This window comes from Chelonoidis abingdonii, chromosome 2 (assembly GCF_003597395.2).
Source record: "Chelonoidis abingdonii isolate Lonesome George chromosome 2, CheloAbing_2.0, whole genome shotgun sequence".
NCBI lineage: Eukaryota > Metazoa > Chordata > Testudines > Testudinidae > Chelonoidis > Chelonoidis abingdonii.
Window position 1 is genome coordinate 295050221 of NC_133770.1, and position 15208 is coordinate 295065428.

Genomic DNA, 15208 nt, shown 5'->3' on the forward strand with positions numbered 1-15208 from the left:
AGTGCTTAGGTCGATGTAGTTAGGTTGATGCAGTGTCAGTGTAAACACTTCATTGCTTACATCAACTGTTGCTGTCTTTCAGAAGCCGTCTCACAGTGCCCACCACCGAAAGTTAGATCAGTGCAAGCTCTCTCAGTGAGGACACACACCGCTGACACAAGAAGCATTGTGTGGACATGCAAACGCGATTTAATTACTGCAGTGGCTGCCTGTCAATGTAACTTAGGTTGACTTAATTTTGCAGTGTAGACTTGCCCTAAACCAGACATAGATGTTTTTATCTAATCTCTTCCCCACCAGTATTATTTCTTTGTATTACTGTATTGCCTAGGAGCCCCACTCGGGGACTAGGACTCCACTCTGTTAGGTGCTGTAAAAACACTATCTAACTTCAGTGAAAGCCTTCATCTTCTTGTCTCTTCTGAGCCTCAAGTACAAAGGGCCTTGTCTCCCTCCCTCACAGGGAGAGTGGTTTATGCAGAATGGTACGTAAGCTTACAGATAAAGGCCAAATGTAGCTATTTAGAAGCAAGGGTACATTGAAGTCTATATAGGATGATTAGACAGCAAATGTAAAAAATTGGGATTGGGTGGGGGTAATAGGAGCCTATATAAGAAAAAGACCCAAAATCAGGATTCTCCCTATAAAATTGGGACATCTGGACACCCTAAGTCTATAACAGGCTCCCTGGTAACAGTGTGATGGATGCAAGAGAAGACCCGAGAGAGGGAGATTACAAGAACAGTCCAGCTCAAACAAATCTTCCTGGAGCAGACTTTTGCTTATAATTTTCAATGGTATTTTTCCCGATTGTTTTGTTATTTTTGGAACACAACCCCTTCCAATGACACCAGTGTATGCCTTGTCATTGCTCTATCACAATGCTGGGTCTGGTCTTGCTCATGAGTAATTCTTGGGCCATGGAAACACAGCCTGTTTGCCTAACCCTCCGGCCTTGCAGACTTGCACAATCCTGAGCAGGGCTGGCATTCTTGGGGAAGTCCTTGGGATCACATTAAAACCACTGTGATTGCTCAGAATGGAGATATGTTTATGTACTGGGGGCAAATTGTCTATCCCCCTGTCAATGCTACCATTGATGCACTCAAATAGTAGAGGGGAAACTTCCCTGGGAAATCGGGGGCATGGCTGGAGTAAATTGCACCTTTGCAGACACTAGTGGCCTAGAGGTTTTTATGTGGCTCTTAGCAGCAGCCAGAAGTTAGAGTAGCCTGGAGACTGCTCTAATTTATGCTGGGGGCCAGACTGGCACGTAGGATCAGGAATGTCACCTTTGACCTTCTCCTTGGATTCTGCATGTGTCTATGAGGAAAAATTAAAAGACATAAACATGTAGCTTGGCTCTAGGACACAAGAACTGTCTACAAGAATGTGAAGGGTGTAAACATTAAGGATAGAGAGGAATTATTTAGGGTGTTGCAAGGGATTATATACAAGAATAAGAGGTTTATATTGACAAAGAGAAAATTGAAACTACCAGGAAAAGGGTCCTGACAATGAGATATATTAGAATGCAGAAATAATCTCCCAAGGGAGATGGTGGAAACCAGATTGCTAGGGACAATTTAAACTAGATCAAACAATCCATTAAAAAGATAACAAAAGGGAATTATCTTGCACTGGTGGGAAAGTAAACTTGATGACTTGCCCGATCTTTTATCCCTTTCTAATTTCTCTGAGAGTGGTGTGGAATAACAATATGGGGCTGACGTATGTGTGGAAAAAACATGATATTAAGGGGTATGGTTTCAAACATTGAATAGGCATATGCACAAGCAAAGAAATAATTTCATGTGCCATATGAAGAACTGCAAGGTCATGGGCACTTGTGCATAAAGAGACCCATTTGCATCTTACAGTTTCCATTCTCTCATATGCAAATGCATAAGCACTAACATGATTGTGAGTGAAAGTTTAACGCTGACCCTCACTGGTGGGTGAGATCTAACCTGGGACCTCTGAAGCTCAGTGTACAAGCCTCTACTGCATGAGCTAATAGCCACAGGGTACTTAGCTAAGGCTGCAGCAGACTCACTAATCTCTAAGTGGTGTAGGTGCCATCAGAGGAGGACAGAGCACCATACCCCACAGGCATGGGTTACACTGGCACATACAGGATTTTGCAGACAACACATGCTTTATGGATGCAAATGTAAACGTTGGAGTTAAGAATGAGTAGAATGAATTGAGCCAGTATATCAACATTAGAAGTGGTTGGGAAATGTTTTCCATTGAAAAACTGATTATTTTCGGGGGACTACAAAATCCCAAACATTAAAAAAAAAACATTAAAAAAAAAATTAGCATGGGACAACTGAAAACCAAAAAATGTCAGCTGACTGGGCAAAAATGTCTGCTTTTCCTGAAGACACAAGGTGAGTGAGGTAAAATATGTCAAATTTGCAAACGAACTGAAGTTCAGCAGTTTCTCCTGCTGCAAGACAAGCCCAAGAAAGAAACCAACAGAACCCCACTGGCCATCACCTACAGTCCTCAGCTAAAACTTCTCCAATGCATCATCAGTGATCTACAACCTATCTTGGATAATGATCTCTTGCTTTCACAGGCCTTGGGAGGCAGGCCAGTCCTCACACACAGACAACCCGCCAACCTTAATTATAATCTCACTAGCAACCACACACCGCACCGTAGTAACGCTAGCTCAGGAACATTTCAGTCTCCCTGGACACACAGTAGTAGATTTAAAGGTAGCCATCTTACAGCCAAAAAATTTCAGGACTAGACTCCAAAGAGAAACTGCTGAGCTTCAGTTTATTTGGAAATTTGACACCATCAACTCTGGATTAAACAGAGACTGTGAATGGCTAGCCAACTACAAAAGCAGTTTCTCCTCCCTTAGTGTTCACACCTCAACTGCTAGAAGAGGGCCTCATCCTCCCTGACTGAACTAATCTCATTATCTCTACACTGATTCTTGCCTGCATATTTATACCTGCCTCTGCAAATTTCCACTACATGCATCTGACAAAGTGAGTATTCACCCACAAAAGCTTATGCTCCAATACGTCTGTTAGTAAAAGCACTGTTGTAGCCATGTCGGTGCCAGGGTATTAGAGGCAAGGTAAGTGGGGTAATATCTTTCATTGGACCAACTTCCATTAGTGAGAGAGACAGGTTGTCCAATAAAATATATTACATCACTCACCGTGTATCTTCACTCAAGAAAACTTATGCTCCAATACGTCTGTTAGTCTATAAGGTGCCACAGGACTCTTTGTCGCTTTTTACGGATCCAGACTAACATGGCTACCCCTCTGATTCTTAACACTGTGCTTTTATTGAACAGCTTCATCCAACCAACCAAATTATTCTAGTTTTTGCTGCCCCCAACCAAAAACTTACATTTTCAACAAAAAAGCATGAAAATAGTCATCAAAAATGTCTTGCAAAAATTTCCATTTTGACACAAAGTCATTTTATGCTGAGAAAACTTTTGGAACTAAACATGCTGACCAGCTCTAGGCAGCATATACTTTAAATTCTTTTGCCTTAAATGAATCTTTCTCTGAACTTAGATCATTTGGTAGCTGTTTGCATGTGATCCATCAATAGTTATTGATGAAATCTCATACAAGAAGACAGAGATCAATTAAAAAGCATACCCCAGAGCAAAAGCAATTCAAATATATAACAATGTGCTCCTTACTTCTACAGTGCCTGCTTAATGCTTTTATTTTGTATAGACCAATAGTAATTGAAATCCTCGCCTTCAGGCCTCACTTGAGCCTAGTGTGTTAAAGTACAGTGGAGAAAAACAAACTTTTGTGATCATAATGGCAATTCAGAAATTATTTTAAAAGGAATAAAACCGTACGTAAACAGCTCCTTATTTTCAACAGTAAATGCAGGAAAAGATAGAAAAGAAGATGCCTTGGTAATAGCTAGTTCTGTGGATGAGCTAATTGCTTTCTGTTGGCTCTCAGACAGTGCCTTCCAGCCTAAGCTGGGTGAATCTCTCATCACCACCTGGAATTTGCAATTACTGCAGCATGTTCTGTAGCATCCCAGCCCCAGAACATGGTTCCGAACCTTGAGAAGCAGCCTCAGCGTGTGATTATCTTTGTGCTACTTAAAGTGTGTATGTGCCTCCCCTTTGCTCCAAGGGGAAGACAAATGTTCCAGACCATTTTCTGACTCAGCTTACTTGGGCGTCCACACAGCTGGGCGCCATAATGGTAGCCAAGTGTCCAAGTCAGCTGCCGGCTGCATTAGGGATAGGATTGTAAAAGCTACAATGCATCCCAGGTTTAAGGGCACCTGCCTGCCTACTTCAAGAGGAGTCTGGATTCCTGTACAGCACTGTGTTATTTTCACTCCACCACTGTTTATGAGTTGTCTGTGCACTAGTTGCCTCCTCCAGAGGATAGCGGGAGACAACTCTTGTTACAGTGGAGCAGTTTTTAGGGCAAAACTCTCATTTGAATCCTCTCTGGAATTTTCCCAGCTTTCCGTTTGGTACCAGGCTGCAGATAAATAGGTGAAGGCAAATTCAAGGCAAGTTTCCTTCTGCTAATTGCTCTTTGTAGACGCCATTTATATCTTGAAAGTAGGTTCTGTTTTATTAGCTTGATCTTCAATGCTTCTGAAAGTCTCTCCGGCCTGACGAGTGGTTTTTCAGAGATGCTTCAACTGATCTCATCTGAGAATTTAATCGGCCTGACGAGGAAAGAGCTGTGAGATATTTATTGTTGAGGCTGTGAAAAGGAACTGATTGCTGGGGGAGATTAATTTTTAAAAACACAGCAGTCCTCAGAAGTTCTGCAAGTAGCTCTTCACACTCCGATGTGAACTCCAGCCATTTCCATACTTGGTAATGCTGGCACCTGAGAGTTCCAGTCTGGGGACAGAGCCCCACTGTGGGAGGCAGAGTGCAAACACATGACACAAGGACAGTCCCTGTCCCCTGGAACTGGCTTTCTAGAATTTGGAAAATGTACAGACAAAATGTGCCGCTAGGGAAAGGAGACGGGGACAAAATCAGAGTTAAGCTAGATGTGGTCACAGCATATAATAGGCATATAATAGGCAGGGTGGTCGCCTAGGGCACTAGAATTTGTGGAGTGGAATTTTGTGTCCTTCGGCGGCAACCGCAGAGGCCAGATCTTTGGCTGCTCCAGTCTTCATCAGTGTTTAGGCGGAAGGATCTAGGGTAGAGGGGCGCGAGGAGGGCCACCTGCAGCAAGTAAGGGGGGGATGACATACAAGGCAACTCCCCACCCCAGCTCACTTCTGCTCCGCCTCCTTCCCTGAGCATGCCGCCCCACTCTGCTTCTCTCCCTCCCAGGCTTGCGGCACTAAACAAGCCTGGGAGGTGGGAGAAGTGGAGCAGCGATGATGTGCTCGGGGAGGAGGTGGAGCAGAAATGAGCTGGGATGGGGAGCTGACGCATGGCTCCCTGGACCGGGAGGAGCTGCCGCAGGGGTGAGGCTCAGGGTAGAGGGAGGGAGCTGCCACTGGAGGGGAACCTCAGGGTGGAGGAGGGTGTGAAGAGCTGCCACAGGGCTCGGGGGGGAGGCGCAAGGTGGAAGTTTCACCTAGGGTGCAAAACATCCTTGCACTCGCCCTGATAATAAGTATGGTGGTCACTGTAATTACAAGAGGCTAACTGGCCTCATATAGTATCCAGAATGTCAGCTGTCTTGTGCATGTTTTACATATAGGAGATGCAAGTAATTCAGAAACAGAGCTGGGAGAAAGCCATTACAATTTTTTTTCCCCAAATCGATTCTAAACATTAGCTGTCAGCCTTGATTTCACAGCCCCAATTTCTTGCAAAAATATTTTGAAGGGGGAAAAAATGTCACAGAAGGAAACACGCCAACACCTGGAATACACATCAGTATCTGAATCTAAGGCCCTAAGCCTGCAAAGTTTTACACAGTTAAGCACATGAAAGATCACAGCCTATGTGTGCAGGTCATATTTATACCAAACAGTGTGCCTAATATGCAGATTGTGTATACATAATTGATATACATAATGCACATACTTATACTATCTATTATATGGGGAAGCAGTGTAGACTAGTAGATAGAATGCTGGCCAGGCACTGAGGAGATCTGGATCCTATTTCCAGCACTTGCATTGACCTGCTGGGTGACCTTGGTCAAATCACTGCCCCCTCTGTACCTCAGTTTCCCCCTCTAGAAAGCAGGGAAATGATAACGACGTCCTTCACAAAGTGCTTTGAAATCTACTGATGAAAAGAATTGGTGTAACTCCCATGCTTTATACTGCAGCATTTGACCTGTTTCTCCAGGGTTAGGAGAGAGCAGCAGTGAGGAGGAGACATGGATCTTAACCGGATACTCTGCATCATTGCACATGGCCAGAGAGCAGGGCTGGACAACTCAGACAGAAAGACCTCCAAAACTCCTAGAACAGGGTGTGGTACTTACCAGACGTCTCTGTAGCTATCTGAGGCTGTATAGGAAGTTTTCCTTGCAAGCAACCCACCTGGCAGTTTATCCCTGAGTCACCCTCTGAGAACTGAGGGAGGAAAGGCTATAAATACAGTTGTTTATAACAGCACTTTTGAGTCAGCTGCTGGTCACCACACGACTTGGAGATATGCCTGCTGGGGGAGTTGGGTGAGCCCAATCTCTGTACCACTTTGAATACAGGCTGCAGATTTTTGTTTCACCAGCAACTGAGTAAACCAGTCAGATATTAATTCAAGGGCTGGAATGCTGCTAGCTGCAGAGATCCCCAGCCTGTTTGCTTGCTGGTAGGGTTCTGACATGTTCGAAAGGACCAAGACACGGACATCACTCAAGCTCTGAAGAGTCTTGATGACCCACACTACATACTATGGTGACATGAGAGAGACCGAGACATCTTCTCTGAGAGAAAATCAGAAGGGGAATGTGTTTCTACGTGCATAAGAAAGTATAGAAAATGTTGAAACCTTCTGTCATAAATAAATAGTTAAGGGTTAATGCCTCTTTTACCTGTAAAGGGTTAAGAAGTTCACCTAGCCTAGCTGACACCTGACCAGAAGAACCAATAGGGGGACAGGATGTTTTAGAAGGAAGGAGGGTAGTTCCTTTTGTCTTGGTCAGTTTCAGTTTTGGACGGAGTGGAAAAGATCAAGGAATCAGCCTCTTATCAGAGTAGTGAGTATTAAGGAAGGAAATAAATAGGTTTATGTTTATTTTTTTTTGTAACTTGTCTTGGCATTAGGAGGATAATCAAATTGGGTATTCTTGTGTGTACTAAGGTTTTTGCCCAAGGGAACATCCTGTGTTTTGAATCTGTTGTCTGTGAGATCAGCTTGTATGCTATCTCCCAGAGGTTTTTTTCTTTTACCTTTCTTTTCTTTAATTAAAAACCTTCTTTTTAAGAACCTGATTGATTTCTCCTTGTTTTTAGATCCAAGGGGATTGGATCTGGACTCACTAGGGATTGGTTGGGGGAAAAAGGGAGGGAATGAGTAATTCTTCCTTGTTTTAAGATCCAAGGGTTTTGGATTGGTGTCCACCAGGGAATTGGTGGAGGAGTCTCTCAAGGCTACCCAGGGAGGGGAAGGTTTTGGGGGGGAAGACAGAGTTTTCCAATTGACTCAAATATTTGGATGGTGGCTGCATATTGATCTAAGTTGGTAATTAAGCTTAGGGGTTCACATGCAGGTCCCCACATCTGTACTCTAAGGTTTAGCTTGGAGGTGGAACCTATAACACCTTCCATTTGAATAACTTTAAGAAACAAAAGGGAGAAAGTCTGTATAAGGAAACCACCAGTGTTACTGTTTTATAGCTTTTGTTAAAAAGTTATTCATAATATTCCAAACACTATTTATGATGTTTTCTAGTGCTTTGTGTGCATTAAATGTTTGTTTTACTAAGAAAGGGAATGGTGCCTCGTACAAAATTATGGGGTCTAAATCAGCTGTTACCGCTCAAGAAAGAGATCTTGGAGTCATTGTGGGTAGTTCTCTGAAAACATCCGCTCGGTGTGCAGTGGCAGTCAAAAAAGCTAAGAGAATGTTGGGAACCATTAGGAAAGGGATAGGTAATAAGACAGAATGTATCATAATGCCACTATATACATCTATGGCACACCCACACCTTGAATATTGTGTGCAGATTTGGTTGCTCTATCTCAAAAAAGACATACTAGAAATGGAAAAGGTACAGAGAAGGGAGTCAAAAATGATTAGGGGTACAGAACAAATTCTGTATGAGGAGAAATTTAAAAGACTGGGAATTTTCAGCTTAGAAAAGAGATGAATAAGAAGGGATATGATAGATGTCTATAAAATCTTGACTGGTGTTAGAGAAAGTTAATAGGGATTTTGGTCAAATAGCATGTAAGATGCTTCAGCAAACCCCCACCCTGCCAAGTGCAAATACCTGTCCCCACCCTCTCTCAACTCCACTGGGCTTTGGCACCTTGTCCCCACCTAGCAAATGCACTTTAGTTGAGGGTGAACCCCTCAGTCAGGGTATGCCAAGCACAGTTCTGCCCCCCTTGATTCACACAACAAAGATAACAACCTTTTATTATCACTACCCCCAGTAACAACATGACTTGTGAGCAAACACCAGCCAAAAGTGATCATTTGGGCAAAGCAGCCCCATCATGCTCAGCATGTAGGCAGGTTGGGTGTGTCCATGTCAACAAGGTCGGCTCCTGCAGTCTTCTTCTCCAGCTCATCACTCGATGTCAGGGAAGGTCTCATTCAGACCCTGCTTACATCATGAAAACGTGATGAAAGGGGGCCACCATCTCCTATTACTGTCAATGAGATGGCTGCCACTTTCCTAACATCTATCTGCCCATGGTACTGAGGCTGCCCTGAATAAAAAGTTGGCTGCCACCTCCCAGTGTTTTCAGTGAGGATGAAGCCACAGCATCGTGGCTGCTGCTCTGTGGTTCAAGGGGGGTGGACAGGACATGGGGACTTTGCAGAGACGATTGTGAAAGGTTGAGGGGAGAAGGATGGAGATGTAGGGGGTGCGGAGTGATGCAAGGGACAGGAGAGAGGCTGAGGGGGGCTGAAGAGGACCATGAGGAGAGAAGGGAGGCTGTGGGAAATGCAGAGCTAGTGATGGTTGTGGGAGATGGAGGGAACAGTTGGCAGAAGCTCTGTGATTTTTTGGGTCTGGGTACCTGGGCAGAGCTCTGTGTGAGAGCCTTGGGCCTCAGCACATAGATCTGCCTTGCCACTGGGCCCTGCCTTCAGGTCTGGCCCTAGAGCAGAGAGGATACTGGGGCAGAGGGGGATCTTAACACTGGTCCTGGTGGATCCCAAGTAGAGAAGTCTCAGGCAGCAGGAGGCACAGAAGTGTAGCTGCTGGGTCAAGACAGTAATAGAAATGGCTGGCAGGTCCCCTAGCTCGTGGGTGAGGAGAGGGTAGGTGGACACTCTGTCTGACCAGGCAGGGAGATCTGTGCATTAAAAAAAAGTTGGCTTTTCAACCTGACGTTATCACAGCCCCTAGCAGAGGGGATTTCAGAAGCCAGAAGACAGACTGAAAACCGTGATTTGATTTTAAAAACCTCATGATTTTTGAGGGTCTGGTTTGTGATTTTTCACCCCTTGAGGCTGGCAATAGGGGGCATAAAAAGTGAAGGTGGCCCAATACTGGCCTATAGCTTCCCCACTCAGTAACCAGACAGCTTCTGCTGAAACACTCCCATCCACCCAGCCCCCAAGAACTAAACAGCCCGATCTACCTCCTGACACGCTCGCTCCCTGGCTAGCCATAGCTTTCCTCTTTAACTCTACACTGCCCCCAGCTGTCTCTAGCTCCTGTCCCAGGCACCCCCCACCTCCTACCCTTGCCACAGCTCAGGGCACAGCATGTATTGAACACAAACTGAGGTTTATGACTCCATGCTAATTATTAGCTAATATGCAAACCAGCCTCTTAAATAATTAGCATACAGCGCCACGCACGGAGCAGAACAGAACCTGACAACAATGGCCAGGAGGGAATGCCATTCCCGGAACACAGGGGTTAGTGCCGCTGCTGTGCAAACAGAAGGCTCCAGGCATCCCTGCTTACCGTTGCCAGAGCTCACGATCGGGACCGTATCATTCGGGTTCTGGGTCATTAACAACAATGCTATAATGACTGGAAATCTGCATTAAAAAAAATACTGAGACTCCCTAAGGATTGGGAACCGGCTTCAGTCCTCCCTGAATCCTGCTAATCTCTCCACTGAAAGATGATGGTTCTTTGCCTTCATTGCAGGTATTTCTCGTCTGCTGCTCGAGTGCAGCCTTAGCTTGAGATACACCACTTTATTGATTCCCCCATTAGCTACTCCTGCAATGAAACCCAATGGTAGTCCAGGTGTTTTTCTTTAAACCCCATTTATCCTTATGAATTCTTGAAGGCCTATAATAAGAGTAGTTAACAGCCAGCTAAAAGAAACATTTTTGGAGAGGACTTTTGGAGGTGGCTCCATTTTTCAGCAGTTGTGTTATCAGGTCCATTGCAGTGCTTGGATGCTCTGTTCATCTTCTTGCCCGCACAATGAGCTTGCTCACTAGAGTCCTAATTAACACTGAATGAGAGTTATTTGTATCCTTTATGAGCACTAGCTGTTGCATGGTGGATCCTGGTTTAGGGGGAGAGGGAGGACACTGTGGTTAATATTTCTTGATTAGACAAGTACGACTTTACTGTGTAAGTAGGAGCTGATGGAGAAGCCTTTCAAACCTTTCATCTTAGGTAAAATAAAAGGAACATTATGCACATCATGCATGCCCAGTGGCAAAATGCGTAGCCAATGAGGCTGTTTGCCGAGTAAGGCACCATTCATTGTGAACGTTTCAAAACAACGAAGAATCTCTACCTCATTCAGGGCTAAATTTTGTTCCCAGTGATAATTCTATGAATGAAGGGCAGGGGTTCTCAAACTTCTTGCACCGCAACCCCCTTCTGACAACAAAAATTACTAGATGACCTGAGGAGGGGGATCAAAGCCTTAGCCCATCCAAGTCCTGCCACCCTGGGCAGTGGGGGGCAAATCTGAAGCCCAGGGGAGACTGTAATCTGAGCCCCACCGTCCCGGGCTGAAGTGCTCTGTCTTCGGCTTTGGCCCCAGGCGTTGGGGTTCAGGCTTTGGCTTCCACCCCAGGCCCCAGAAAGACTAAGCCAGCCCTGGCGACCCCATTAAAATGAGGTTGCAACCCACTCTGGAGTCCTGACCCAGAGTTGGAGAACCGGTGAGGACTGGGCTCAGAATCTCAGCAACTCTTACACCCCTGTGTTTCCACTAAGATCAGCTGGAGCGAACTGAAGCCAGTGTGGGTGCTGGAGTGTAATGGAAAGCAAAACTGGCCTGCAGGGTGAATTTTACCCCTATGCAGAGGGCCAGTAGGTGTGTGCAGTGGATGAAGTTGAAGTGAACTTGCTGAGCAATGAGGATACAAAGGATTCAGTTAGTTAAGAAATTAGTATTGAAATCAATTTAGGGCCCTGGCCCTACATGGCTGCACAGGGAGATTCCCGCCCGCTGCCACTGGATGCGTTAGGACTCCCTGGGACACAGCTCCTGGCATTCAGCAGAATGCAAGGACTTCCCCAGAAGGTGCTCTGTTTGGGAGGGGAGGGAAGGGGTAGGCAGAGCCAAGACTCAACTCTGTCCCTGGCCCCACCCCCCAAACCACTGCAAATAGAGCTGACTGGATTTGGCAATGGAGAGTATGGTGCATTCCATAAAGTACTGTCACAAATGACCCTCCCCCTGTCTCCCCTCACAATGCCACAGGAGAAATTACACCCCTCCGTGTCACAAGGCAGGTGCAGCGGCTCCCACTGCTCACTGTGGGATAGTGCACAGTTTGTGTCTTCAAAACACAAGCTAGCCCTCCATTTCCATACAGAAAACAAATGGCTTGTGGTTTCTGGCTGCCCGGAATTGCACTGTGTGCAGACTTCCTTCCTTAGAATTGAGTGATACATAAATATTATCCCCCCTTTTCACCTAGAGTCCAATCCAGCACCCACTGAAGTCAATGGACAGGCTCCTGTTGACCTCACTGGGAGCAAGTCGGACCCTCACGGCACTGCAACCGAGACGCACACTGCATGAGGTAGAGCTGCTGAAGATATAACAGTAAGGATGCATCTTCAGTGCAAGAAACCCCCATGGCAGCAGCTTCAGTGACACAGGCTCCTGGGGCTCACTCTCTGGGGCTAAAAATAGCCATGTAGCTGTTCCTGCTTGGGCTGGAACTGTGAATCTCAGATTCCAGGCTCCAGCCCTAGCAGGGATGCCTACATTGCTATTTTTAGCCTTGTGGTGCAAGCCCAAGACAGATGGTCCAGACTGTGAGACTCGCTGCTGCAAGATTTTTTTGTGTATGTTTTGGGTATTTTGTACCCTGAATGCTCTTGTAATGCACTAGGGTCAGAGTTAAGGGTGCGTGGAGACCTTAACATCAGTATTTCCTGACTTTTGAGAAAAACTTGGCTTTGTGACCTTAATGTTGTCTTAACATAGTTTTCTGTATGGAATAGATACAGTACCTGAACCCATGGGAGTGGATGAGGTAATGTGTAAAGAGAGATGAGACGGGATTCTTTAGGGCCTGTTCCTGCACTGGTGTGAGTCACTGGTCTAGGAGTTGTGAGCAATAATATATCCCATGATTGTAGGGAAAGTCCTTACCGTTTCCTACATCCCTGGGCAGTCTTATAGGAGTGGGGAACAATTAGGCCCTATACACTTTAATTTGGTTAAATAAGAAAAAAAAGAAGTATGAAGTCAATGGAGCTACATTGATTTACACAGCCCGAAGATATGGCCCCTAGCCATCCTATTCCAGTTTCCCCATCTGTAAAATGGAGTTTACTATTATTTATGTATTTATATTATGGTAGCAAGTAGGAGCCAACCAAAACCACAACCTCATTGTGCTAGGTATTATACACATAAACGCAAACACACACAGTAGACAAGCCATTCTTCAAAGAGCATACAATCTAAATAGACAAGACAGGCTAAGGGAAATAATATAACTGTTGTCAAGAGGTGTGTTGTCAGATGCTACTGGTGTGGTGCTCTGCTCTCTCCTTGTTGGTATCACTCGGCTGCATGCGTGTGTTCCCTCTGTGTGCTGCCCCAGCTCTGCGCAACTAGCTGACACAGCAGACCCAAAGAGAACCCCCAAAGACCACAGAGTCTAGTAAGGTACGAAGGCACGTTGGCCAGGTTTATTGCCGTATTGGACACAATAATAGTTCCCTCCAGATTGTTACTCTACAGGGCATACTACCATGTACCCACGGTCAATGGACTCAGCTCAATCAGTGGCGGGACTTTCCACTGCCCCCTCGGCCGGACAAAGACACCACCCCAGGGATGCATTCTTATACACAGGTACAAACAAGTTACACATCACTCCTGACGTATTGAGGTGCAACCCCTCTACGTAGTAAGGTGCCGCCTCTCACCTTGTACATGTTGGTTTGAACAAAACAACTCTATCCATCATATTACCCTTTTGCCCCTGTCATTGGGATGGGTCAGTCTGTTCCTTGTTATCTGTGTGGAATGTGCAAGTATGTGAATGTTCTGATCTCTAGTGTTCAGTACCTTTTAGGTACGTATCTTCTTGCAGCATCAGCCCTTTCCTTGCCAGCTTCTGTGAGCAGGGCCTGCCTCTGGCTCACAGCTTCACTTTGCTTTATGTTAGCAAAGTCTTGAGCATTACTTTAGTTCAGGCCTCATACCAGGCCTCTGATACCAATGTTTATGTCTCAGGGCCTTCTCTTACTACAATAACATGCAAGCTGAGTGAACAGATAATGCTTACTTGCAGTCCTGTTGAAATTATTTGATATAACGGTTTGAGATCAGAAAATGCTGAGTTTACAAAATCAACACATATCCCAAGAACTGATAGATTTTGTTGACATTTTTATGTGACATTATAGAAATGTTTTTAATAAAATCAGATTTTGTATATAATATAAAAATCAAAACATTTTGACTTTTACATTGCAAAGTATAAAATAACATAATATTAACTTCAGCATGAAATATAAAAGTTCAGAATATTTCAGGTTGCTAAAAGTTCTGACATTTCTGCTTTTCATCCCAATTCCGAATGAAAAGGAATTTCAAAATTTCAGAATTTTTCATGGGACAGGAATTCCATTTTTTCACCAGTTCTACTTACTTACCTACCTCACAGGTATTGCAAGAGTTAATCAATGCCTCTAAAGCAACATATAAGCACTATTATAGTAGAAGTTACTTCTTCGCCTGTAAAGATTGACTAATATTTTTCTTTTATTCAAAAAAGTGGGACTAGAGGCAAAGTCTGCTCTATGCTATCTGTCCCTTTATCTGTCCATCTGTGTTCTCTATTATTCACGTAGCTGGAGCAGTGTAACTTAGGTCAACTTACCACAGTAGTGAAGACAAGCCCTTAGTCTTACAACCCAGTGCAACCACACTGAAGTCACTTGAACTGAACTGAAACCAGTGGATTTGAATTGGTGTAACTAAGAACAGATTTTGTCCCTAAGCATTTTGTGTATTATAATATCAAACCATCTAATATTATGCACATGAGAATATATCTGTACAGACAAGAAATTCAAAACAGGTACCAAGAACAACAGTTTATCAGCCTATTATCTATGACTTATAAGGTGTGCACATTATTATTTATGTCTGAGCTAGCCTAAAGAACAATTTTATAAGCAATTTATTTTATACAGGGAGAAACAGTGCCCTGAGACAGCTGGAAGGGATGACAAGGATTGTAATATATAAATAATACACTCTGTAAAGATGAAATATTTAGAAGGATTGAAGAGTGCAATAAAGATCCCAAAACAGCTAAATTATTCAGCGAAGAAGGGAGCGTTACCATCACTCATGTGTATATAAGCCAAATACAAAGCCTGATTCACCGCTCAGTTCCTCCAGTTTTAGGCACCTATTCAGCAAGGTACTTAAGCTCATGCCTAACTTTTAGGACACAAGGGTGGAGTCAAAAGAAATACTCATGAGCTAAAGTACTTCCCTGAATTGGGGCCTTATACTGGTATAAGTCCTTTGGTTTTAGGGGAGTTACATTGATCCAAAATGGCAGACACAGCAATGAATTGAGCCATATTCTTTAAGTACCATGTATGCAAATAATCATGGGAGGAGGACTAGCTCAGTGGTTTGAGCCTTGGCCTGCTAAACTCA